This window comes from Mustela nivalis (genome assembly GCF_964662115.1).
Source record: "Mustela nivalis genome assembly, chromosome: 3".
Lineage (NCBI taxonomy): Eukaryota > Metazoa > Chordata > Mammalia > Carnivora > Mustelidae > Mustela > Mustela nivalis.
Window position 1 is genome coordinate 81177262 of NC_139022.1, and position 24875 is coordinate 81202136.

Below are 24875 nucleotides of genomic sequence, written 5' to 3' on the forward strand. Positions count from 1 at the left end.
TAGTCCTTTTTGTGTCCTGATTTTTAAAAACTGTTGCCTGTACCAAGGTCATGAAGAGGCTCTCCTATGTTTTCTTTTAGAATATTTATTAATCTAGTTCACACTTAAGACAATCGTTCATCCTGAATTAGTACTTTAGTGTGAGGCAGGGGGTCAAGGTTAATTTTTTCATATAGATATCTAATTGTTCCGATACAACTTTTGGTAAAGTTCAGGTCATTCCTCATTGAATTGTGACTCTGTCATAAATCAAGTGACTATATATGTGTGTCTGTTTCTGGAAATAATTTTAAAGAACAATATTTGATATGCAGTTTCTGACTTCCAAAGTAAGCTCTTGCAACCCATATCAGAAAGAACAGTTTTGAAAGCCAACATTTTTTATTTGTTAGACTCAGGTTTGGTCCAAAGAGGAAAAGCTCTCGAGAAGTTAAAGGAAATTGGGCATTGTGTTAGCTTGAAATTGGAAAAAAGAGAGGGACCCTGGCTAATGGCCGCTATCCCTACATGCTTCCATTAGACTGGGATGGGAGGAAGGCAGAGAGTGGTATGGGACACAGGCACCTAAGATGAGGGGAATGGTCCAAAGCACCTAAGGAGGAAAGAGTCAATCTGAAAAGAGATCAGTATGAATTGCATGAGGATCAAGGGCTTGTTTCCTGATGGCCATTCCAGAGACTATGACCATGTGAGCAGTACAGTATGAGAGCTTCCCTCTGACTGCTACTTGCAAATCACCCACATATGTATCATCTACTACAAGCAAAAACATCCCAAATGCCAAGATCTTCTGAGACTCAGATGGATATCCACTTTCATGTGGGCTACACTGTCTAAAAGCAGTATCTCATATAGTATCTGTAGGTCCCCTAAACAGTATCTGTATGTCATTAAGATAGTGACAAAGGAAGAACATTCAGCTCTTTTACTTTGATGGGACTAAAAAATGGTGACACCTATCTCCATTAAACAATATTTAGTCTCCTAGACCTGAGGAAGAGAATCATCTCCATCATTAGGCATTTTATAGCTGAATGGGAGGAGAACCATATCGTATTTATTGAGACTTAGCAATGTCCTTGCCCTCTAAGCTTATTCTCTGTATCACAGAGTTAGAAGGCTAGAAACTACACTTCCCAGACTCCTTTGCCAGCACAGTTCTGGTTCCAGATATAGTCAATGAAAGACACTGCTATGAGGTTTCAATGGCAGAAGAGAATTAGTCATTACTCTCCCTCTGCAAGCTGTAGGTAAACATGTGGAAAGACAGGAGTAAGGTTTGCAGTGGCTTCCAGGTGAATTCCTATTGTTTGCCTATTGTAGAACTGCCAGAAACACTCCATGATTTCCTAAAAGTAGCAGAGGGTCTCTGTAACTTTCACCCCCTTACCCCTTATAATAGTTTTATAGATATGTGGTTCCTTGCATTAAGTCCCTTCTTGCTAAAATATTTAGAATGATTTTCTGATTTTCTGACCAAACCCTGACTGATTTAGGAGATCTCCTTCTTAAGAAACTTTCTTGAAATAGGAAGTTGATTCAATCTATTATTCAACTTTATAATAATTAAATGTTATACATATGAGGAGTATAACTCTTGAATAAATGATCATAAATCAGTTTGTCTGCTTGAATCTTTCCATTGGTGGCCATTTCTATATTTCATTCAATTTTATTTCACCTGTTCCAATACCAACTCAATATCAACAAACACTGACTGAACTGATCAATAAAAACTGAGACAGTCTGATAGAGCAGAAAATTATGAAATTTAGAATCAAAAGGCCTTAAATTTAAGTTTTGATTCTGTACTTACAAACTCTGTGATCTTAGACAAGTTATTAAGATTCTCTGAGCTTCCTCTATTAGGTCTAACAAAAACTTTTGCTTTTGTCTATTTAACAGGATTTAGTGAAATAGTGAAGTCACTCCCTTAAAATTATAAAGTGTTTAAAAAACATTAACTACTGTTAATAAACACCTGTCTTAGAAATGACAGAATGTTGATTGTGGTATGGATCACTGCTGTGATATGTTTTTAATAATAACATCACTTTTAGTGATAAAAATTCTAAGAGGTAGCATTTATTTTAGGTCATGCACTATTCTAAGTTCTTTACAGAAATCAATTCATTTAATTCCTATAATAATCCTATGAGATAAGTACTCTTATTATTCCCTTTTACTAAACAAGAAAATTGAGGCACAAAGAGGTTAATTTGTCTAATTTTACACAGCTTGTAAAATAGTGGAGATAGGATTTGAAACCAAATAGCCCAGCTACAGGGCTTTCAGCCACTAAGAAATTTGGAAGATGGAAGAATAATATAAATATAAAAAGAAAAGTAAGGGTGGAAGTTCAGCTGCCTCTGAATATGCTCCATTCAACAAGAAAACAGAGACGGTCAGTGTCAGCTATCAGTCCACATTCTTCCTCTTGACAATGGTGTGGAAAGAGACCATGGAAAAGGGCTGTGAGCAGCAGCAGCTGTGGCTTTCCACTTGGGTGTAAATGGGTAGGAAAAGCAAAGCATGGCCAGAGGAAGACCAGAAAGCACAGAATGTGCTCGAACTTCAACAGAATGTTCAGGGCCATCCAGATAGAGTACCAGGCCAAAGCTGGTCTAGAAGCAAAACCCCAAGACAAACACTGCAGCAGCTGTGCATGATGACATCATCTGCATTCTCAGGGCCCATTTGCAAGTGCCCACACCGGGTAGAGACTCTGCTTCACATCCAGGAGAAGGGTCACACCCACATCCTGCTCCCCTGGGATGCTGAGAATGTGGACCAATGGCTTTATACTGGTGACAGCATTCTGGAATGCCATCTGGCACTGGAATCCTTGCCCACTCACCATTAGCCAACAGACATGGCCGCTTCCTTCCTTCATACTTCCTCTCGCAGCCACCATGTTTATCTGTTTATAGCACAGCTTTGTTCCTTCCCTCAGAAGGCAATAAGAGAAGTGGAAACACTTCCACTGCAGTGCTAGGGGGAAAAAACCCCAACATTAAAAAAAAAAAAAAACCTCCAGTCCTCTGAAAAATATTTAAAGCCTCCTGGTCCTTTGAAGAGTTTTCATACAGTAACAAAAATTACAAAATAGAATGACTGAAGTGCACAAATCTGGAAACAGACCTAGTTTGGGAACAAAGAATGAATGAATCTAGTTTGACCTTGTATTTCTGATGGAAGAGGAAAGGACCGCTAGGTGTGGCTCTGGAGAGATACATACCCAGGGATGAACAGAGATCGGGGGTGAAGATAGGAATCAAAGCATCGTTTTTATAGAGGTGATAGTTGAAATCATGAGAGAAGGTACAGTCTGGAAGGCAACCCATAGCTGGGAAAAACCAAAGACACAAAGGCAAGGTCCAGTAACTTTTCCCAGCTTTCTTTGGGGGAGGTGAGAAGGGGCAGAAAAGGCGCTCAAGGACTTGAACCAAAAATGTTCTAGTCTCTCACTAATTATTTTTCCAGATCTCTTGGAATGTTCTCTAAATAAAGAGTTGGGAAATTTGAGTAAACTTGAAATTAAGAACCTTTAGAAAAACACAGAGACCTGTTATATTATTGTATTGACATATTCTATTATTCACTCTCTGGGCTTTGGAATTATTTGTAATAAACAGTAATCTCATGTGCAAGTGCTTGTCATTCCTCATAAGTTTTAGTTTAAAAAAATTAACATTACCTCCATGGACAATATGCACCTTAAGTTTTCAAAATATTATCCCAACACACTTCTGTTTTTTCTATTAGTGCTCCTCCTAGGTTAGAAGTTTATTAAGTAGACAAACCTTGGAAGTACATGACCTCATCGATGTAGACTAATTGAAGAAAATTCAAAAAAGAATTCTTACAGAACAAGGGTCTTGGCTAGGTAAAATCTGGGATTACTAAATATATATTTGATTGTGGGATGGGCGTGATACCACCTTACACTTTTTTGTCCACATCCCACCCCTTCTACCCCCCAATCTATCTGTAGCTATGGAAATAACATGGCAGGAGGAGGGGGGTGAATGGCTGTCTGAATGATATCTTCTATGGGGTCCAAACGTGTGTAGACATATTTGGAGTAGTGAGGTAGTGGGGGATGTGGAGACAGGGGTACACAGAGCAGGTTTCTCAAGGGAGAAGTCACTATATGGAATAAAAAGATAAATAGGGCCCAGGGTCTGCCTGTGATTCAGAGTGGAACAGATGTTCCTGGAATACACAGCAAAGTTTGTGGAACATGGGATCCCCCCATCCTGCTGTCCTGGTGGCATCTGTCTGGTTTTGTTTTGTTTTGTTTTGTTTTAAATTGGATCGGGTTGTGTAAACTGACAGGTGTGGCAATAAAACTAGCAATAATCTGAGGCCCAAGGAACCCTACTGTGTGACACACCCACCACCACCCTCCATCCTCCCCAATCTGAAGGTAACATAGAGGGAGGCTTACAGGAGGCTGAGAAGCTGTCATGGGCCCATGGTGACTGATAGCACTGGTGGCAGCCAGGGTGAATTAGGTGAATGTTGGCCAGGCGGAGGTCTGGTGGAAGGGGTCCAGGTCAAAGGCAGGAATGTGGCTCTGGGAGGCAGCTGCAGCTGCAGCTGCAAATGGTGCAGGCCAGTGCGGGATGGCTAAGGTCAGAGCAGTGGGTGGCAGGGGTCCTTGGAAGCTGACCATGAATAACAGAGGCAGTGAGAGGCAATGTCCCTAAGCTGATTCATGGATGGACAGAAGAATCTGTTTGGGAAGTCATGTAGATAGGTGGGACCATGGAATGTACTATATGAACAACTAGGAGTGAGACGGTCAAAGACATTGGCAGCAGCAGTCATGGCATTCATTCAAACCCCCAGGCTGGGATGCTGAGGGGGTTGAATAGAAATGAAACCTGTGGCTCATAGAACAGGTAAAAAGCGGCAGCTTTTATTTTTTTTTTCATAAGCGTCATACATAAATATATAGAGGTCAAGAAAGAATGGCCTTGGAGATAGGTATGATAAATTTTTAGATTCATTAATTTTAAATTACTTAAGGATTAATGGATGATTTTAAGATGCTTGCATACAGTTAATCCTTGGGCATTTTAACATTTCAACCCATTCCTTGTTTTCCTCTAATCTTATTTACACTGGTAATTTGCTTAGCAAATATTCTCTAGCTAATGTCATGTCTATAAGTGCCCCTGACTTATGTAACTGTGGGGACTCACGCTTTGCTCCAGGGTAAACACCAGACACCTGGAGACCAGGGGAATAAGGCCATCTGGCCCCATGGAGTTTGTTGTTTCTTGGAAGAGACATCTGATAGACACTGGCAAGGCACTTGGTTAAATAAGGATACAGCCCTGGTGGGAAGGAATGGGACCGTCTTGAGCATCCAAGAGCCTTTAGTCTGAAGTTGTCCTGACTGTACATCAGAACCACTGGGAAGCATTCATATGTCTGGTCCTGTTTCAGAACGTCCGTGACCGTCCTGCTAGATCAGCTACAAAGTTAGAATGTCTCCTTCCCCTGTGGACATGCAGTTTTGGAATCCTGCCAACAGGAGCACATGGTACTGTGTGCTTGGACTGTTCTGTGGCTGCGAGATCATTTAAGTACAGTGAGAGAAGGTGAAGGAACGAAATCAGCATGCATTCTTCACTCTTTACATCTTGCGCATCCACACAAGAATTGTGGCATGCTGGCCATTTTGTAATCTTTCTGTTTATAAAAAACATCAGCCTGCCTCTCAGTGCCAAATGGGAAGGGAGGCGTTGCAACTGGGTGTCATCTCAGCCAGCCATCTTCGTTATTGATAATGGAGGCTGGTCACCTTGTAGAGAGGAAAACTGTGTTTAGACTGTGTCCACAGAGCACGGCCTTGAAGGACCTGTTTCTCTGAGAACCCACTTGGGAGGGAGGATTATCCAGATCTGCTGTGACCTTTGAAATTATTCAAGCAAAGTATCTTATCAGCGGAAGACTGGGCAATTTTAGCTCATGGTGTCTTAAGTGGGAATGTGATCTAAGAGAATCTGAAACTCTCTTCTACCTGATACCTGTTTCTTGGAATTCTGAATCTCTGCACTACTACCTAATAAGAATCTGTTAATTCGGGGTCTGGCAAAGACCAGGGAGTATCCCCAGGTCTTAAGCCAAGAGTTCCTTTAAAACAGGTCCTTCCCTGTTCCAGGAAGACTAGAGTAATTCACGGTCCTAAGCTATGAAAATGGTATTAAAAAATCAACAAAGGGTCATGCTGTGTTTCAGATTTGAAACGGTCTGAAGCACTTATTTTGTATTAAATACTGTGTTAGTGTGTCACCTGCATATCTAATTGAATCCCCCAACACTCTCATTTTACCAGCTCAGGAACTGAGAGTAGTTTGCAAACTGCCTGAAATCAACAGCTGTAAGGGGTTTAGATGGGAGTCCAACCTAGAAGGCTGGAACCCTTCCCAAGACCAGGCATGTCACCGCTCCTTAATCACCTCACCCTCCTCCCATCACCTGCTATGCGTTGTGACACTGCCATGTTTCAAACACTGTGCTGGCGCATTCCAAAAAGAATTGACCTTTTCATTCTTAGAGAAATCCTCCGCAGGGGCTCTATGTACCAATTTAAGGGTTGGAAAAGGGAAGCAAAGCTGGCCTTTAAATGTAGGTCTTTGTGACTCCAACATCTGCAGTTAAGATCTCTGCTCAAAATCAGGGCCCAGAAGTCACACATGACACCTGACAGTCCTGTTGTCCCCTCCATCTGTATTATACCATGTGCTTGGCTCAAAATGACATAACTGCAGAGGAAACCAGGAAAGTTTAAGTCAGCAGGAGTAACTCTTCCTAGAGACCCTCACAGGAGCCTCAGAATCTTCTTGTAGGTGTAAACTGATGGGACAGGACAAAAATCATCACTACTATCAACATACATTTAAATATTTATATCTATCCATCCACTTCTGTGATAGTTAATTCTATGTGTCAACTTGACTGGGCCACAGGGCACCCAGGTATTTGGTCAAACATTATTCTGCCTGCATCTGTGAGGGCATTTCTAAATGAGATTTACATGTGAATTGGTAGACTTAGTAAAAGAGATTGCCCTTCCCAATGTGGGTGGGCCTTGCTTAATCAGTTGAAGACCTGACAGGAACAAAAAGATTCAGTGAGAGGGAACTCCTCCTGCCTGACTGCTAAGACACTGATCTTTTCCTGCTTTTGGACTAAAACTGAAAAACTGGCTCTTTTTTGGGTTCTTGAGTCTATGGCTTTAGGACTGGATTTCTATCTCAGTTCTTAAGCCATTAGATTCAGGGCTGGAACTTAGACCATTTGCTCTACTAGGTCTCCAGCTTGCAGAATGCAGATTTGGGGACATCTCAGGCTCCATAATAATGTGAACCAATTCCACATATCTTATTAATTCTGTTTTCCTGGAGCATCCTGACTAATACCATATGGATATGGATATGTACATCCATATCTATATCTATACCCTCTCTTCTCTCTTCTCAAGAGAATTCTGATTCTGTTCATAGAGATTCTTATCTCAGTGTCCTTCAAGGAATTTTTTTTTTTCTCTGTAAGGCTGGATCTTTTGGCCTTTTATGGCACAGAATTAAGAGTTAACTGGGGAGGAATTCAAAAAGGCTGGAAAGTTGAGGCTAGTGGATGACTGAGGTGCATTTGCATCAAAAAGAAGGGAACTGGTATATATGAGAAAATGAATAAAGCAAAAGTTTTGCTTGTTTTCTTTGTTCTAAAATATTGTTGGATTCTGTTATTTCTCCCATTGTGAAGAAATTCATGTACAGAACTTGAGGACCTTTTGGTGGCTGGACTGTGCTTTATTGGCTGCAACTCTCTGTTAAGACTGGTCCACTGAGGTCTAGCTTTATGAGAAGCTCCTCTGAATGTCCTCCAACTAAATAATCCAGGCATTCTATAGATTTCTGTGTTTTTCCAATCAGGTATTTATTTAGCCCTCAAGGAGAGCTAAACTACAATGCAAGCAATTATTTCAGATCCCTTTTTCCATGGAAGGAGAAAGAAGAAAAGGAGGGAGCAAGAAAGAGAGAGAGGAAGAGACAGAGAAATCAAACCATGCAATGGTGACTTCCAATAATTCTTGAAATAAGACAGTAACACAGCCAGCAGGAAATCAGGGTTCTGGGAAAAAATTAAGTTTGAATTCCCTAAAGCATCCACTATACATAATCAATCAACTTATTCCTATGCATATGATTTAGTACAAATTACACACCATCCTTGGGAAAGTTGAGAAAAAAGTCACCCAGAACTTTTTCTGTGTTCTGCTGTTCAGATGAGAAAAGTGGTTGAGAAAGGCTAGATCAGTCTCTCAACAAGGGCACTATTAACAACTCAGGCCAGGTTATTCTTTGTTGTGGGTGCTGCTCTGCACATTGTAGGATGAAGGGCAGTGCCCCACCCATCTGTTAGATGCCAGTAGCACTCCTGCCCACCACCCCTGTTTCAAAAGCTACTATAGCTAAACCACCAAAAATGTCTCTAGACATTGCCAAATCTCCAGGTGACAAAACCATCCCTGGTTGAGAACCACCAGTTTAAATCCTTCTTCTTCAATGCATAGTAATATGAGTGCCACCCAGAAGCTCGTTCAAATTGTAGGATCTCAAGGCTCATCTACACCTCATGAATGTTTGCATCTCAGTGTTTTAAGAAGATCCCCATGTGATCTGTCTGTGCACCAAGGTCTGAGAGCTACTTCCATCTTGCTGAGGTCAGCTTAGGCAAAACACTACTAGTCATCTACCAATAGCAAGATGGTGTACCTTGCCCTGGAATAAACTGATAAATGAAATAACATAATCCCAGTCTCACTGACTACCTTGTTCTTACTGTTTAGCTAAGCTAAGTGTATTATACCATTATTCTCATACACATCTATAAAATCAAATACATAGCCAAGAATTATGATGTGGATCTACATTTATTTACATGGATTGATGTTTATAATGTATCTTGTTAAGTAAAAAAGCAAACTGCAAAATAGTATAGGCTGTGCAGTCTGTTTTGTGAACACAAATTAATTTAAATTACATGCACATAAGAAATCCATCAGAGTATATAAACAAGAAAAATTTTAGCATCTCAGAAAAAAAGATGATGGACATTTTTTATCTTCTTACTTAAAATATTTCAGGATTCTTCTGAATCTTTACAATGAGCACATATTATAATTAGCTAAGAGAAAAATCCTTTTTTTAGTTGTGCAAAAGATGACCTTAATAGCTACATCCGCTCAGCCTCATAGACTGTCCTCACACGAGGAAGTCCAATATCCATCAAATATGTCCATGTTATGCCTCTTCTGGCTGAAATTCATCCTTTCATTCTCCCAGCGACCACAGTTGGTACAGATTGGACATGACTCTAACAAGCCACATGCCAGAGGGAAGTAGGGAAGAGGTGAGTTAGAATGAAGTGTTAGGCAAGGCAGAGACCAGCTCCTGGTTCACTGGTCCATTTCCTCTTACCCCTTTGCTTCTTAAGATTAAAGGAATGTGAGCAGAAGGGAGATGTGATGTTCTGGGCCTGACCTCAGACCCATGCCAGCTGTGAGTTGCTGAACCTTTCCTCCTGAAGCTGGATAGGTATAAAGGGGACAGGTGAGACAGATGGCAGAATTAGCTTGCATCCTAGCATCACATATTGAAGCAGAACAGGCCACCAACTAGGAGCATTTTTTGGACTACTTTGTATAAGCAAGAAATAATAAACCTTTATCCCATTTGAACTGCTATATATGTTGGGATTTCCTGCTACAGAATTTTTACAGTAGGTTTTTAATGAGGTACTACTGGTGTACAGAGGAAAGAAAAGCAATAAGGATTTAAAATGGGAGTAGTAGCCCTCCAAAGGAGGACTAGTTTGAATAAACTGGATCACTGTTGAGTTGAGTCTCACATCTAGGCTTACTCGGGAAGCACTTACCAGCACAGATGATATAAATGGAAGAACCCAGATAGTTGGGCCTTGCCTGATAAGTAAATGATGAAGAGTGAGTTAAAAAGCACTATGTCTTCTTTAGAAAGATGGTCTAAGGCAGGAATCTGAGTTTACTGGTCACAAAGCAGAGCTACACTGTCATTATATGAGCAAGCTGTAGGTGAAGGGCTATCGAGCAATTCCATCAGAAGCCTGAGCCTTCTTGCTTCCTTGAACATAACAGCTCCTCCATTAAAAATTGCATTAAGTTAAAATCTGGCACCAGGCTTGTCAGCCCAGATGTGAAATTTTATTGTCAAACACACAGCCCAAAAATGTTAAAAAAGAGATCCCAGGTTGTTGTGGTTTACTGGGAAATTGAGACAAGAGTTAGAAATTTCTATTCAAAATGTAAAATTTTGCAAAGAGTTACTGCTTTAAAAAAATATTTCATTATGTTCACTTGCCAGAGCCTTTGGAATAGCAGCCAATAACAAAAGAAAACAAATCACTGATTAATAAACTGTTTGGGTGGCCATGTGTACGTTCTTTTCCCCATCCCTCTACTAAAATGAAAACTTGATTCTGAATAACAAACCTTGACCTACAGATAACTTTATTTTTCATGGTTTCCTTTCTTGGTCTTTTACTAGGCAGGAAAGTAGCACTGTCTGGATGATATATTGACAACTAACACCTGCTTTTAGAGGAGAAAAACAACTGTTATTAAAGGAGGACGTAACCTCTGAACACTGCCCCACCTAGTCACAGAGCTCAAATTTGGCATCACAGGGTATTGTGTTAAGTCAAAGCCAGGAAGAACCAGAGAAGCTGCCCCTTTAGAGTAAAGGGCTACTTTGTCAGAAGGAGGGGGCACTCAGGCCACCTAACACCTTCAATAACTTAGCATTGTAGAAAAGATTCACGGGTAGACATGGAAAATGTCACAAGAAGAAATAAGAATAGTACCAAAGCATGGCAAACTGCCAGAAGAAGGAGTCTAAGTAAATTACAACTCTCTTCTGGAACATAATCAGAGACAATATTCTTGATTAAACGTGACTACTCCACACCAATCCCTACGTAGACCCCTGGAAGTCTACACAGACCACCAGGGAGGCCTGGACCACCCCTGAAGGACCACTGAGCTGGTGGGTAACTCTGGGAACACAGAGACAACACTCTCTGTGGCCATGGCTCCTTTTACTGCCTGAAAGGTACAACGATACTTACAACCCATGCTGGGAGTCTGTAGGGCTTAATAAGTTCATATGCATAGGCACTGAGAAGCTTGGAGAAAAGACTGAAATTATATTATTCCTGGCTGGAATGTTCCCTTTAAAATTCCTTGTAATTACAGTGCCACCCTTGTAGACACAGACCACTGTGAGGTCCCGAGCTATATCATAAACTTATTCCCACCTAATAAACCTCCCCTCTTGGCATTTACCTCTCTGAAATGTTTGCTTTTACCCCAAAGCCTTCTCTGCCCTAGCCTACCAGCTTCAATGGGAATATGAGGAGGCTAAAACTGGATGAGAACAAATAGAGCCTCAAGTATAATCACACTGTGTTACTGAGAAACTGAGAGACTGACTGAGAAGGAACCCTCATGGAGTTTGAATGCTGAAAATACTCACCAAGTCACCTGAATGACTCTCAGACTCAGCTATCTCCTAGAGCTTTCCGACCCGGCTATTCCAAGCGCTGGGCCTGCCATACACGGACAGTCCACAGCAACTCAATTTCTTTCTGTCTCTTTCTCCCTCCCAACCTCCTTGCCTCTCTCCCTCTCTGTCTCTCTCCTGCATGCACATGCGTATACATACACAGAGTTAATGAGTTGAATTTCCTTCCCTGTGAGAAGTCTGTGTGTGCTCACACATATGTGCTTAAATTCTAGTGTCTACAAATCCTTGCTGGGGTGAGAATCCAATATGTTTATCACTTAGCAAAATCACAGTACTCAGTTATTCTAATAGATCAATGACTCCCAGGTTTCCACAAAGAACACTGTGTCTTCCTAGTACTCTGCCATCAGAGCATGAGCAATGGTGTCTGTGCTCCAGGCATGCTCTGCCTGGGTGTGGACTTACAGGAAGTGAATATCCAGCTGAATGTGAAGCAGAGATGTTTTGAGACTCAGGACTGTAAGTGCTACTTTTGGGTCAGGTTCCATAATAACAGTGGCTATGGGGCCATTCTCCTGATCTCACAGAAACCAGCTTAGTATGGGGCCCCTCAGGGCTGAAAACTGGGAGAATAGAGTCATTGTCTTCATTGTCCTAAAAGGCACCAGTAACAGCAGCAACAGTTGGGGGAGCCCCCAACAACCGCTCGTATGTTAGAAGTTGACAAAAACAAAGCTCTGGCAGATGATAAAAGTCACCCAGGGTGGCTTTGGACCCACTAGCAGAAGGGTTCAAGATCTATAGAAGCTAGTCTTTGAGAAATTCAAGAAGTGTTTGTGCAGGCGTGGTGGATGTGGAGTAAGTAGAGTGGTGGCTGGCTTGTTTTAAGAAAAGAGATGCATAAGAGGCTGTAGACTCGGACAAAAATAGGGGCTTTGGGTCATGGCTGTTAACTACAGCTCATTGGTAGTCCCTGGCTGGGTTGGCGAAGCCAGGAACATGCAAGTAGCGCAGAGTTAACACTTCCATCTGGGATCATAGCCTCTGGTTAGTGTAGAATAGTATACCAAGGACTGAAAGTGTTAGGAACAGTTCATCCATACAGGCCCAGCTTATAGAAAAGAGTGACCTGAGCTCCAAGATACTTTTAGTCAACTGATGTATGCAAAAGCAGTATTTTGGAATAATTAGAAAAACTGGGTTTGAACTCTAGCTTCTCTTACTGTATGATTTAGGCCAAATTACACATGGTAAATATTCTACCCTCTGATCCTCAATTTACATTACAATTTTAAATGGGCATAATAATATCAACTCACAGGATTTATGGCTGGATAATTTGTTTACTTCATCAAAAAATATTTACTGGGACGAGCTATGAGTCAGATAATAGAGACAGAATGATGAATAAGTGGGGCACGTATATGGCTCAGTTGATAAGTGTCTACCTTCGATTCAAGTCATGATCTCAGGGTCCTGGGATTGAGCCCTGCATTGGGCTCCCTGCTCAGTGGAGAGCCTGCTTCTCCCTCTCCTTCTACCCCTCCCCCTGCTTATGTTCCCTCTCATTGTCTCACTCTCTATTAAATAAATAAATAAATAAATAAGCAAATAAAATCATTAAAAAAATCACACACACAAAAAAAGGAATGATGAATAAGAAACACAATCCTAGAAGAAGAAGGGGGAGTGGGGGGAGAGAGAGGAAGAAGAAGAAGTGGGGGGAGGAGGAAGAGGAGGAGGAGGAGAAACAGCTTCATCATCTGGTAGAATGTGAGAAATAATGTATCAAAAAATGTATCAAAACCACATTAACCCAGTAGAATCAAAGGCACAGAACAGACACTTTTATCACTAGTTTCCATTGCTAGTCTTTCCACAGGGCTTTCCTGCCTACAGACAGAAGGCCCAAAATAGTAAGGAATTTTATTTATTTTGTGCATTGCTACATAGCACATAGTAGGCAACCAGGAAACATTTGCTAAGCGAGCAAGTCCAAATATTTCTCATAGCTTTTAACAAACCTTTGTACTTCTTGTAGAAGTAAACATGTTTTGGAAACAAATTCACATATTCCCCCACATGCTGCACAGAGCTGATTTGTTAAAATTATACTTGTGTCTTAAGTTTCTTCCTTAAAAGGTGTATACACACATAAACTTATTTACATAGCCACACTTAACACCAGCTTGACAATTGTTACTATGTATTTTCCCTAAGTTCTGAGAACAAGCTTAGGCTGCACATCTAAGCAGAACCCTCCAGGCAGACTCCTGGGTCCTCTCAGCCGGCATATGTGCTCTCCCCTACACTCCTGAATTGAGGGTGTCATGTAATAGGTGCCATTTGGTCAACTGCGATCTCTCTTTCAGCCATTCATCCTGTGTTCTGGGGGATCCCATATGGCTGCCCGAAGACATACAAGTGCTAGAGCCAAGAGCTGCTAAGTGAAGGCAAAGAGTACTTGCACCTGATGGTAAAATTCAAGTTCTATGGAAGTCCAGGGTGCCTTCAAAGCAATGATGCTAAGAAGTGGAGAGGAAATCACAAGGCTGTCAAGAGCCTGGGACAAATTCTTAGACAATTGCAAGAGAGATATCATAGCAGTTGGGAGGTCTGACCAGGTATCTTCGGCCACCCTGGCCAGAGTCATGCTATGCCTTCAAGAGATCTGAGGCACAGAAGAACTATTACTAATGATGAGAGTTGAGAAAGGACTCAAACTGACTTAAACCAATAAAGAACATATGCCACAAAGTTTCCAAAAACTGAAGGGTAAGCGAGCAGCAGACCTCAAAATAAAGGAGATTCTGAGGTGAAAACCATAAGGAATCTGATTCTTCTATCTTTCCTCATGGTGATGCACTTTCTTTTCTTTCTTTACCCTGGCTTTCTCTGCTTCTACAGACAGCACCATAGAAAAACATAACTAATAATGGTGTCTATTAAAAGACTGACTTTCTTCACTTCATTCCATATTCCTAAGAAGTAGTATTTCTATTGGCCCAAGCTGGGTGTGGTATCCACCCCTGGAACTTTGGCCAGGGGCTGAGTCATATTGTATGAACATAGCCACCAAGAGCCATGGTGGTGGGCATGTGGGGAGGAGCAGTTCCCAAAAAGAGCTGGAGGTGGAAAAGGGGTGACTTGCTGTGCACACAATCCAATAGGTTTCCACCAAACTCCTGACTCAGAACATATAAATGTGCCAACATGTAGTTTAAAATCAGGTCATAGGCTTTTAGTTGGATGCAGGATGATATAGACTGAAGTTGGCCTCATGGTTGGAAACCTGGTTTCTTCATTTTGCTTTGTGGTCTAAGGCAAAGTCCCTCCTCTGGACAGTAGTTTCTTCTTATAAAAAATAAAGAAACTTCCTTAGGCAAGTGCTATATAAATAGCTATATCAAAAATACATATTTTTTAATTCTAACGTTTATCACCCATTGACAATAAGGCTGCTTACGTTAAACTGAATTAGAGCAAGCTTTACCTTTTATTGAAGTTATGGCAACCGATTTCTCTGATGAGAAGTCCTAATGGGGTGAAATTAGTATGTCTGAAAATTAAAAAGCAGGGAGAGGGAATTCATTACTAATTCATAAATGCATTTTCTTTGGCTAACCCCTTCAAAATAGAATCCATCTGAAATGAATAACAAGGATGGCTATCATTTTCCTGGCTTTCTGTTTGTCAGACGGTGCTAAGATTTCTTTGGATATTATTATAATATTATTATATGTTATATATAATATGTTATATAATATATATCAATATTACTTATTATTATATTATTATACTGATATTATATTATTATGATATTATTAGCTAAGTACTATTTTTAGTCCTTATTCTACACATAAACTGAGCTCTGGCTTAAAAAGGTGTTCCAGGAAAAATATGTCAAAATCAGGTTTCAAAGCCAAAAGATTCACAACTATTGCATTAGCTGATCTTTGTCCCTAAAGTTAAAATTAAAGGCAGTAGAATTAATACATTATATAATAGGAATGTGTGTGTATTCTACATATGTCATAGATGGGCCTTTCATCTCTGATATTCCACACTTCTATGCATGTGTCAGAAAGGTGTAGGTGCATATGAACGTTTAAATAGAACCTATTCCCTTGTCTGAAAGTCCTGACAGCATTTCAATCACAGAGCCAGGCACGTGGGGGTTACTTCCCAAGCACAAGCTCAACTATGTGAGGGCGCAAAGTTGAGTTTTTATTGGCCTGGGTAGGGTGATTCAAGCCTTGATGTTTTACTGCTTGGGCCATATGGTTTGGAAGGTGCTGTTGTAGGGTGTGTGTGTCTGTGAGTGCTCATGTGTGCACACGTGTGTGTGCATGGTTGGGTGTTTTCCAGAGTGGAACAAGAAGGATTAACTTTCAGCATTTGGCTTATTCTAACCTAGAGCAGATGGGCACTGGCTTGAACTTCTCATAAAGTTAACCCCAGGAGACTTGTTAAATAATTTATCCTCAACTTTTGAAGAGCAAAGGAATAAGGTGATTAAGAAAAATGGAAAGCCACATGAAAATGTGCCATTGATGGAGTGGGCTTGTCTTTCACCGTGGTAGATGGTGGGTGTAGTCGTGACTGGATTTGAAGGGGTTGGGGAAAGAGAGTGTTAGGTCTGGTTCAGGGGAGCCCTTGCAGCAGACAGCTCCTGACTTTATCCCAGCAGCTGTGGCAGAGAAAGTGAGAAAAGCCTACATTTTCTACTCAGGGAAGGGCCTCAACTCTAAAACATACTGAACTATGCTAATTTTAAGGCCTCCCAATATAACCATTTTATTTCATCCAGCTGTGGGGCTAACTGACTTTGGCTAGAAAGGAGAGCCAGAGCAAGAGGGAGGGCAGAGCTGGAAAAATAAATCTACAGGATGCCTGTCAGTACCTGCTTTTAACTTACGGGTGTGGGAGCTGTAACAGAAGTCACACAGGTGATTTAACATAGACCACCACCCCCTGCTGACTATAAATGACCTCCTTTCCTGTCCCCACTGCCAGCAGCTGGAGAAGCCTCAGTCCTGTAAGCCTCAGTCACGAAGCTTTCACATTCATGCTCCTTTTTTTTTTTTTAAGATATTATTTATTTATTTGACAGACAGAGATCTCAAGTAGGTGGAGAGGCAGGCAGAGAAAGAGAGAGAGAGAGGAGGAAGCAGGCTTCCCACTGAGCAGAGAGCCCGATGTGGGGCTCGATCCCAGGACCCTGAGATCATGACCTGAGCCGAAGGCAGAGGTTTAATCCATTGAGCCACCCAGGTGTCCCTTTATGCTCCTTTTTAATAAGATGCCATGAGCATAGCTCACTGCAAATACTCACACTCCCCCTCCCCCCCCCCCCATTGAGACAACTTTAAGGAGACAGGGTTGGTCAGGATCTGTGGTTGCAAACAACAGAAACTATTCCTAGCTAGCTGAAGCAGAAAAGAAATTTTTTGGAAGGAGATTGGATAACTTGCAAAATCGATGAGTGGGGCCCACGTAGAACTAGTCTTAGATGTAGATGGTATACAGGTGCCAAGGGAAGCCAGGTTCTGGAAGCACAACCAATGTCATTGCCAGAAGGGTCTGGATGTCACAGCAGCTCCCTAGGAGGTCTCCAGCACTTAGCAGCTCCTAACGTTGCTGGGACTTCCAGAACTCACCTGTAAGTACCCCCATATTTCTCTGTATCACTCACTAGAGATTCAAAAGCCAGAGCAGTTGCATCCAACCCCACATGCCAGGAGCTGAAAGAACGACTAACTGAACCACTTCTGGTCTGACATCAGTGGCAAGCCCTGCCTCCAACATAGCTAGGAGGATCCAGAGGCTAGGAAGAAAATTTCCAGATACTTACAACAGAGCTTTCTCTAAAATCGGGAATACCCTCATCCCAGAGACGGATCAAGAATGAGTCCCCAGTATCACAAGGGACACAAAGACTGGAAAAGGTGGTTCACGTTTTATACTTTCTAGGCAGTTTAGATTTCTCTGACCTTGGTTCAAAGAAGAATTGGTTTTGAGGCTGTATGTCCAGGAAAGTTAACATGAAGGTCTTTGGGAACCTAGAGGTATAGGCCCTGTTGCTATGACATCCTTTGAAGCAGAGAAAGGAGCAAGACCTGGAGAAGTTACCTGCCTATAAAACGATGGTCCCCTTTTTATAAGTTGCCTGAGTGATCTGATCCTCCAAAGAAAGTGTTCGTTTCTTTAAGCTCCTCACCAGACAGCCGTGTTAGGCTGGAGATTTAAGGACTAAGCCCAGGGTGCAGGCTCTACTCAGCAACTATTTCTACTGAATCCACAGCAAACAAGACAGACCCACTAACTACTGCTTCCACTACTTTGTCTAGGAGGTGGAGGGCATGGGGGATATTTCCCAGATGTTCATCTGCTTTGTCTGTTACCATCTTATGGGAAGCACTGAGGATAAGGGGGAAAACTGCTCTAGGAAAGGCAGATCCTGCCTCAAGTGAGCAGCGTGATCCCAGCACATCACCAGACCTTTTTGGACCTTGGTTGGAGAGCAAGGAGGAGAAATAATACTTCCAGTCTTAAAATTAATCAAAGGACTATGAAATAGGTTCTCAGTGACTGAAGAACTGGCAGCTCTAAAGGAATAAGGAAAAAATGTACTCTAAGAGCACTGCCCTTTTGAGCTCTGAAGTTTCCCATCTCTAGGATAAACTTGAATCCGGTCTCCCTTGGGGAAGTTTGTCTGACGTGGCAAGTGCCCCCAGTGACAATCAGCCGAGGCCAATGATGAATTCGGTGGAGGCACTTCTCCTCCAGCTGCGGCTGCTCAATCATAAGCATGCTGAGCGTGGCCTGGATTGAATCACAAGGATGACAATGTGGGAAGGAAGAGGAAGAGTTCAGCGAGATAAGTGAGCTTCACTTGTGACTGTGTGCAAGACAAAGTAAGCATAGCTCAGGTGTCAGCCAGAAGGGCAGCAAACAGTGAATAAGAACAGGCCTCCTTCCTAACTGTCCACTCCCCTACCCAAGTGCTACTGCCACTGCCACCAGTCCTCTCCAAGTCAGTCCATCTGCTTGTTCAGAAATGTACCTAGCACTGACCGACTGGAATGGATCAACCAAGAACACTCATGGCTTACCTTATGTTTAGCAATATAACCAAATAAGCTGGATATTTGACTTAAGTGTTCAATTCTCATGTCCTGTGGCTAAGTCAACTTCAAGTTCTTTCCTGACCTGTTATAAGAAAAGAGAGAGGCAGAAAAACAGCATTTGAACATATAATGTGTTTTGCAGAACCTGTCCTTGGAGGCACTCAAGGCCATGGCAGAGATCTTCTCCTGGATAAGAGGCTGGGATTCTTGTCTGGGCCTCCTCTACGCTCTGGGAAGATGGGATGACTGGGAGTGACTCGGGCAGGCTGTGAAAGCACTGGTGGATCATGCTCCAGCTGATCTCTGGAGACACGTTCTCCTCAGCCCTGAGTCAGGATGAGCCCTGCGGGCAGTGCTGCCTATCTCACCACTGTTCTTGGACCTCTTGGACCAGTTCTGATTTTTCTGCTCTATTCCTTGAACTTTAAAGAAACTTATAATTACGCATCCTGACTTCTTTTTTTTTTTTTTAAAGATTATTTATTTATTTACTTGACAGAGAGAGATGACAAGCAGGCAGAGAGGCAGGCAGAGAGAGAGGAGGAAGCAGGCTCCCTGCTGAGCAGAGAGCCCGATGCGGGGTTCGATCCCAGGACCATGGGATCATGACCTGAGCTGAAGGCAGCGGCTTAACCCACTGAGCCACCCAGGCGCCCCCCGCATCCTGACTTCTGATTTAAGGAGTAGGGCCACTGATCCATTCAGGTGGCAGACTCTTTCTTCTTTTCCTCCTCTCCTGTTAGTTGTTAACCAGATATTACTTATGAAAAAATATTGGTGGGGTTCTCTTCCTGCCAGTGTAGCAGACTATATATTCTGAAAACCCCACCTACTGCCAAACACCTAGAAATGCTAGGAAATGATAACAAACAGGAAAGTATAGGAAACCCTGGGGGTGCCAAAAATGAAGGAGGGAGGCCACAATCCAGAGTGGAAAGTAAATGTTAAGGCAGGTGGTGATGAGGAGGTTGGACAAATTTGGTGCCCTTGGGTTTTAACAATGACACAGGGGACCAGGTCTGTGCCAGATGGGGAGCTAGAACTAGACTCCTGTCAAAATCTGAGACTTGTAAAGTCAAAGTATAGATTAAGGGGGAGAAATGGTGTACCGGCAAAAGGAGATGACAAGGAAATATGCATGACTTGATCTGGGTTCTGAGCTGTGAAAAAAAGATTTCCTAGAGAATTCGCAGCCTCGTTCATACTTGTCATTCTGTGGGTGTGCGGTTTGAATTTACACCACCTGCATGGTTGAGAACACCCTAAGAAGAAAAGTTAGCTTAAAAGTTTTCCCAGTAAATTATCGGGGACATCTGGTTGAAACCCATGCAAGTCCTCTTTGGAGAATGGAATCTCCTAGGTCTTAGAAGAGTCTCACCAAAGTAAAAACTAGAATTAATGCTAATGAAAACAGGGGACACAGAGTATCATTTGGTCTGGCCTATGCAGCACCCACCCTCCCATACACTACACATCTTCCTGGGGGGGGGGCATTGATATTCAGGAAACAATCATTCCTTATAGTTCTTTGAGAAAATCGACTACTGACATTTTACAGGTAGCAAGAGTCAGACAAGGACCCGTTGTCTTTAGTTAAGACTTCCTTTCTAAGGAAGTTCAAGTTAGTTCTAGTGGCTATTTAACATGTTTATAGTCCAGTTTAGAGCTGGGCTCCAAAGTCAGATAGATCTCACTTGACTTCAACTCACCTTATGTCACACGACACTCTTAGCCTCAGAGAAGGAAGCGTCATAAAAATATCTACTCCATATGATTGCACAGAATTTTTTAAAAGGTAATGCATGCCAAGTGTTTAACATAATTTCCCGACACATAATAAATAGTCACAATGGGAAAGTCTTATTATTATTTCATAATTGTTTATTATTGTAATTTTATTCAATTTCATTCTGAGGCTACAGAGCTAGTTTTATGGAAGTCTACACCACAAATACAGCAATTGCTTTACATAGAATGGCCAGAATCTTACTTTTATTTGCTGAAGCTTCACCTGGATAATAATATTTTATATGTGACCAGCACTGTATAGTCTAGAAAACCATTTTGCATGCATTTTCTTATTTTTCCCCATTATTTCATTAGTAGAATGGGATAGATTGAATCCATTTTGTGATTAAAAACAAACAGGTTTAGAGAGACTGAGCACCCAGTCCTGTTAATTGCTAGAACAGAAATTCCACAAGTGTTTTAAGTCTTAGTCCAGTGACCTTTCCAATATGGCAAACCCCTCCGTTCCTAGACAAGCAACCTTAGATTTCTTTCTAGGAGGCAGGGCTATAGGCTGAGGATGCTGAGTTGCTCTGGATACAGTCAGAACCTACATGGGGGGAATACCTCACTCAGAAATGTGAAAATCCGAAAAGACTTCCCAAGATCCAGGGGTCTCACACTGACCTCCAGCGATGACAGGCCATGATAGCTCCTCCAGATCTCTCTCCCAAAGCACCACAGCCCAAAACTGACCCCTTCGCTTCCCCTACATGATGTCACCCTTACTGTTGTTAACTCAGGAACAGGAATTTTGGTGTTCTGATTTAAGTAAATCACAAAGGCCAGTAATTCCCCCATTATTGGGTGTTTGCCTGAGCAGGGATGAGTTGTTGCTTGAATTTCCAAAAGCTGAAATAAAGGATAGACCGGGGTGGGGGAGGAGAGAATATGGGCACAGCTACACCCAACTCCTCCCTCTCTTGTGCCCATATTAGACTCTCCAGGTGACACAAGAAACTGTGGATACCATGTGATGTCATCTCCAATGGGAGAAGAAAATGTTGAAGATGTTTCTTTCTTTCTTTCTTTCTTTCTTTCTTTCTTTCTTTCTTTCTTTCTTTTTTAACAGAATTGTATTTGTTTATTTGACGTATAAAGACACAGTGAGAGAGGGAGCACAAGCAGGGAGAGAGGGAGAGGGAGAAGCAGGCTTCCTGCTGAACAGGGAGCCCGATGTGGGGCTCCCTCCCAGGACCCTGAGATCATGACCTGAGCCAAAGGCAGATGCTTAACGACTGAGCCACCCAGGTACCCTGAAGATCTTTCCAAAGAAATTAAGTTTGTGTTGAATGCCTTCTTTCTTCCTCTCTGAATCCTGTCTTATCTCCCAGCCTCCCACTCCACCCACCCAGTGGAGATATTTCATGGGCAAAGAGAAATAAATTAGGGCCAACGTGGAAAATAGGGAGGAGGGGATAGGGGTAGTTAAAAGAGGAAGAGGTGCCCATTCCTTTTCCTACCCCACCCATCCGGCCATCCCCAGCAAACCCCAGAACCGTTCCAGGTTCTCCAGACCTTCAGTTCCTCCAAGAGCTTACTGCCAAGAGAACTAGGTAAGTATCCACAAATGTTAATGGTTTACTTTGCAATTTGGAGCTGTAAAATGACACATACTGCAGTTTCATTGATGTGTAATTTTTGAGTAAATATTTTTAATAGAACTATTTAAATCTATTTCAGTGTTTGGGTTTAAATCATCTCTTAAAACTAAATATACATAATAAATTATAGTCACAATTCCCCCAATTTTCCATAAGCTTAATGTTTCTAGTTATAAGGTTTTAAGTTACGGGACATTTCAGCACTGCTTGAAGTTGGAATGCGATTTCATTTTACAGCTTGAGAAACATTTCATATAGTAAATACACTTCAAATAAATCTATGGAATGAATGGATATTGGAAAAGCAAGGAGAGTTTTAAAAAGCAGGTGCAGTGGGGCAGGAGAAGAGGGAGGTAAAGACTAAATGGGACGCAGACATTTCAGGGGACATGTGAAAACAAAACGAAACCTGGTGGGACAGACAGTCTTAGTCTATCTGGGCTACTATAACAGAACATCATAGACAGGGCGATTTCTACAACAGTTTCAGAGTCTGGGAAGTCCAAGATCAAGGTGGTGGCAGATTCTGTGTCTGGTGAGGGCCCTGCTTCTAGTTTGCAGGTGGCCAACTCTCTGTTGTATAATCACACAGCAAAGAGTAGAGATAGCGATCTTAAAAGGGCACTAATCCCATTCATGGGGGCTCTAATCTCATGAGCTAATCACCTCAAAAGGTCCCCACCTTCAATGATACCACACTGGGAATTAGGATTTCAACATATGAATTGAGGTACAGGAAGAAGATACACACATTCAGTCCACAGCACAGACCCTAGGAGGCTAAATTTCCTGAGAGAGAAGCTTTGAGGACAGAAGCCAGCTACAACCAGTGAGACCTAAAGGAAAGCCTCAACCATGCACAGTGAGACCGTCACCTATTTCTGCTCCTGGTGCAGCACTTTTGTACTCCATATGGGACTCAGTGGAGAGCAGCATGGGTAGGAAATAAGAGGAAACCTTCCTCTAAAACTCTGGAAAATATATAATAGGGAGGGGGGCAGTCCTGCTATGAGAATGCTCCAACTGAGTGTGATAGAGAATGGAAAGTAAGAGAAAACATGGCGTGCCACTGTTCTGTGTATGTGGCCCCCAGGGGAGAGGCCTGGCACAGGAAGAAGGTGGTACCCAGTGGAAAATGGCAGAGAAGTAGCTATACCTATTGACACAGATCAAAATATTGGAGGGGCATTCAATAGGAACTGGACCCCTCATGGACAAGTGTGATCAAGAGGCTGCAGGCCTGATGGCATTTTGTTAATCTGCCCTCAGGCTGGGGAGACTTGCGTTACACAGGTAACTGCTAACTGAAACTCCAAACCCCTGTGTCTAATGCTTACTCCCATTCTGCTTTAGCCCGTGTCCAACAGCTATCACTTAAGTTGACTTTATTTACCAGAATCACACACAGACAAAGCTTATTAATATGCAGGTCGTAAGTGTATTCAAACCAAGAGCTCTCTGAAGTTAAAGAGTGTATACTGGGGCGCCTGGGTGGCTCAGTGAGTTAAGCCGCTGCCTTCGGCTCAGGTCATGATCCCAGGGTCCTGGGATCGAGCCCTGCATCGGGCTCTCTGCTCAGCAGGGAGCCTGCTTCCTCCCCTCTCTCTGCCTGCCTCTCTGCCTGCTTGTCATCTCTCTCTGTCAAATAAATAAATAAAAAATCTTTAAAAAAAAAAAAAAAAGAGTGTATACTAACAAAGCCCTGAAGAATGGGGACAGATCACCACAGCATAGAGCTTTGCGATAATTTTAAACACTCTGTTACACACATTTCATTTGGTCCACATGATTAGCCAGCAAGGGGAATAACGTGCCAGAGAGCTTCATGCAAAACTAAATTGTACAGCTGTGTAGCTGAAACTCGGTGTGTACAGAGATCTCAGGCTCTCACTATCTACCAACTACTTAGCAAAGCAAGGCCTCCATACCTCTGTGAGCCAGGCTGATGGGGTTGTTTGAGATCTTACTAGTCCTGGAAGGGGAAGAAATGAAATTCACATGGTCTTCTGGAAAAGATCAGGTACTTTGTCTTCTACTTGGGGATTTGATTCTTCTCGACAAGGGGATGGGCTTCATGAGCTAATGTAAGGAACTGGTTCTTAGAAACTTGGGTTTGTTTTGAATTGTATTTGTGAGGTTTGTTTTAAGATGTGTCTACCTGTCACAGTGATATACACCAGTGTACATGTGCTGAAGCAGCTCTTTTAAGAACACTACACCACAAAAAGAGGCCTGAAAACTTTGTAGTTAATCTCTGCCCTTACAGATAAAGACCTTCTACTCTGTGTGCCTCTAGTCACACCACCAACTGTCATAGTCCTGATGTTTTAATAGGTATGGCAGAAGCTCCAAAGGACAGGATCCTTTAACCCTCAGAAGACTCTTGAAACCTATGGGCCTCAACCTTCCACTTCTGAAGCAAAAGGGAGTGAATTCCATGATTTCTAATGTCCCTTCCTCACATTAATTCTGTCATCCAATGGAGCTGGGTCTTTACCAGATATCTAAGGAAAAGTCCCTTTGGGCAAAGAAGGAGATGCTGAAAATCTCCGGAAGCCCAGAGATTCATTCCTCTTTTTATTATAGCCACATTTAGTGAATGTCTTTGTGTGTCAATGGGCTATGACTATGGACCCATTTTGTGATTTGGGGGCTCTATTTGTGACTTCAGTTCACAGGTTTGGCTGCATCTCTTACTCATTTATTCACATACTCATGCATTCACTCAGTAAATATTTTTTCATGTAACTGTATTCCATGTGCTATTACTA

At 42.2% G+C, this 24875-nt stretch overlaps 1 long non-coding RNA gene across 1 annotated transcript in view; it reads right to left on the reverse strand.

Moving 5' to 3' along the window:
• Positions 1-24875, reverse strand: part of LOC309861758 — a 197387-nt gene that overhangs the window by 152765 nt on the left and 19747 nt on the right. Inside the window, exon 2 of the long non-coding RNA XR_014310180.1 lies at positions 18698-18794. This is a non-coding gene — a long non-coding RNA (uncharacterized lncRNA). The remainder of the gene's footprint in view (positions 1-18697; positions 18795-24875) is intronic.